Consider the following 3,621-nt stretch of genomic DNA (forward strand, 5'->3'; position numbering starts at 1 on the left):
ACAAAACAAAAAAACCCGTATGTGTCTGTGTCTTCCCTCGGTGGCGGTCAGTCATGTTAGCTCTGAATGAAACTCTTTGAACTCCTTTGTTTTTTTTCCCCCGAAACAAAGATGTCCGCACCGTTCGATCCTGGAGCCCATTCTTAGGACACTACCCTAAAAATACATTTGAATAGAACACAGACTCTGAGAATATTGCTAGACACAGAAAACGGACCAAGGGGGGCGAAACCAGGGCGCGGAGAGCGGAATGAGCGTCCCAGGGCCGGCCTCACCTCGCCCAACAAGCCCTGTCCCGCCCCATTCAACAGGCCCCGTCCCACCAAACAGGCCCCACCCCGCCCAACATGTTCCTTCCGCCCAGTCCCGCCCCCATCCAACAGGCCCCACCCTTCCAAACCAGGACCCGACGTGCGCAGGCGCTTCTTTTTAAAAGAAGCGCGGCTCGCCTTGCGCAGGCGCAGTAGTTGTGGCCGTTGGTGGCGTTTGCGGTTCCCATAGAGAATGACAAAACCGTGCTAGTGTGGGAGCTGAGCTCCGGACCCTCGGTCGGGGCCTTGCAAGTGATCCGGGGTCAGGGTGGAGGGAGGGTGGAGAAAGCCGCCCTCCGCTGACGGGGAGTTCCGGAGTCACCTGCCTGATAGCCTCCACTGAGTGGCCCTCCTTTCTAGGGGGTTCCCCGCTGTCACCTAGTCACAGTAGATGAGACCTAGAGAATCTCCGCTCAGCAACCGGTACATGCTGCCTCTGGCGCTTCTGAGAGCGTGGGGTTTAAGAGGGAAACGTGTTCCTGGAGTGAATGTGTGTCGAGCTGCGCCCTTCGTGGGGAGGGACTTGGGGACTGGGAGGGAGTGTATGTTCTCTGGGCGTGGGATTCCGTGAGGAGGGGCTTGGGGACCGGGAGGGTAGATGTGATTTTCTGGGCATGGGGTTCTGTGCACTAACTCGCGTGGGACCCCCCGCAGCTTTCTCTGTTCACAGTCTTCTCGCAGTTTGGCCTTCTGTATTCAGTCTGGGTGTTCCTGAAGGTTGTGGTGGCCCGTCCGGGTTTCTACACCATAGTCAAGTTTTATTCTGCAAGGGACACCTGCAGAGCCCAGATGGCATACGACCGGAAGCCGTTTTTTCAGAACTCCCCGGTTAAAGTGAGTCTGACACGAAACTCCTAGCTCTGCTGGAATGAAGGTCTGCAATCAGTTCGGATAGGTTAGCATTTGGTCCACACTCTTGATTTACAGAATATTTTCAGATCCTTGCCACACGAATCCTCCAGTTCTCTGTTACTTTAGATGAAGAAATTCAAACTCAGGATGATTAAACGACTTGCTGAAGGTTCATGTAAAGGTTTGTGGATGCTAGAGGTCGAACTCAAACCTGATGATGCTAAATGCCATGTCATGTTATGCTGCCCCTGTATTTAACACATCTTCACCAAAGTTCTGCTTATATTTACTCTTTTTCTCCCCCAATTTTTAGAGACGGTGGTCTCACTGTGTTGCCCAGGCTGGCTCGTACTCCTGGCCTCAAGTGATCTTCCTGCCTTGGTCTCCCAAGTAGCTGAGGTTTCAGGCACAAGTCACCATGTCCAGCTGTATTTACTTTTATGTGGTTTTAAAAAGTGTGCGAGTGACAGGCCCTTCTACCAGGTGTAACATGAAGGATGCTTCATCATCATCATCATTCTCATCTTCACTCTCACACTGCCTGTTGAGAACTCCCTTCAGTTGCTAGAAGACTCTTTAATGCACTGTAGAAACCCTATTCTATGTTAACATACCAGCCAGCTTTACTCTCTCAGAGTCCCACCACAGAACCTCACTGTGTGCCTCACACTGAAAGCCTTTCCGTGTTGAGGGACTGTTTCACTTCAAGATTGGTGACTTCTTGATCTTGCTGCCCTCTTTGCCCACATTCCTTTCCCCATTGATCTAACAAAGATTGAATGTGAGAGCTCCATTCTGCACTGCCTCCAGGCACACTGGCTCTGCTTCTGTAGCCTATTCAGCACCCTCTTCCGTCCTGGTTCCAATTCCTGTGGTTGGAGTGATTACCTATCTGACATTCTTTAATTTGGGAACTATGATCTCTGACCATTTCATGGAGCCACTCAGATATTACAGATGGTACTGGAAAGACTGTGAAAAAAGATACTTGGTATCATTTTGTAAAAAATGAGTTTTTAGTGCTCTTTGGACATTGACACCATTTCACAAGCTTTATTTGAGAATTTTGCAACATAAAATCACTGGTAAAGTAATGAAGGAAATGTTCCATAAGTCAGTATCTAGGTGGGAGGTGAAGACATTCCTATTAGAGTTATTTAGTTAGCTCAGAGCCTTGGTTTACTACCTCCCACCTCCATCATTATTAATTATTAATAATTTAAATGTTCTTTTATATTTTGGCAAGTAAATATAGTTCCTGTCTTTTCTGCCTATTACACAAACAGAAAAAAAGAATATTTTCTTAGAAAATCAAGGAAAGGCGTAAGACCCTGAGAGAGGTTTTTTTTTCAGTGGCATGAAGAAAATGATTTCCAGCAAGAACTGTGGCAACGTCACCCAGTTACAAAGTCAGTACTACCTAGGGCTCAGAGTTCTTCTGCAGCTTCCTGGTCATTCAGAAAAGCTCCTCGATGACTCATGGTACAGGCCAGTCTTCCCAGTGAGCCATGTTTGTAGTCCCGGGTACTCAGGAGGCTGAGGGGAAAGGATTGCCTGGGCCCGGAGTTCAAGGCTGCCTTGGGCTTTGATTGCACCACTGCACTGCAGCATGGGTGACACAGGAAGACAAGATCTTGTCTCTAAAAATAAGATGAAAATTATTCTTTGTTTTTCTTTCTCAACAGGCAATTCTTCAGTTAGAGTAATTTCATTTTTTTACTTGCTCATTCTTTCATTCATTCATTCACTCAACAGATCATCAATTCTCTATCATATGCCAAAAACTGTGCTTGATTCTAGGAATGAAAAAAGAATAAGATGCAGTTCCCCTGGCACTTAGGGGCTTATAAACTGTTGATAGAGGAGCATGTAGGAACAAATCAATAGAGAAGTAATGATGCTTTGACTTTATCTGTACTGCTTGAATCTTATTACTATATTCATATACTACACTAAAAAAAATGAAATAGACATATACGAAAGAACTGGTGATGTAAGACATCCACAGAAATGTGTAACATTTAGAGAGTTAACACAGGAGATTGCATTCTTGAAGAAGCTTGTCAATGCAGATGAACTTCTCATTGCTTCAGCTTCCTGTAGAATGTATAGATGTATGGGTAGCCCCTCTACTAACAGGGGTTATTAACTTGGGGGTGTCATCTATCTGATCTTGGGTTATATGCTCAAGCAGGAGCTCCTGGATGGGAAGGCTAAAAAGGTTTCTTTTCTTTGCTCACCTACAACCCTGTGATTTCCTTCTGCAAGGCTTCAGTGGTGACTTTCATTATCACTGTGCACCAACAAAGGTTACTTTTTAATATATCAGGGGCCCTAAAAATCATGCAGGAAAGTACTGTGGCATAAAAATAATAAATATCATGTATCTATGGCTTACTATGAACTGTCGCATTTAATCTTCCCACTCACTCAGATAAATCAGTATTGATAAATCTCA

The sequence above is a fragment of the Carlito syrichta genome, unplaced genomic scaffold (genome assembly GCF_000164805.1).
Source record: "Carlito syrichta isolate Samal-C Ts95f unplaced genomic scaffold, Tarsius_syrichta-2.0.1 Scaffold291073, whole genome shotgun sequence".
In the NCBI taxonomy this organism is placed as follows: Eukaryota; Metazoa; Chordata; class Mammalia; order Primates; family Tarsiidae; genus Carlito; species Carlito syrichta.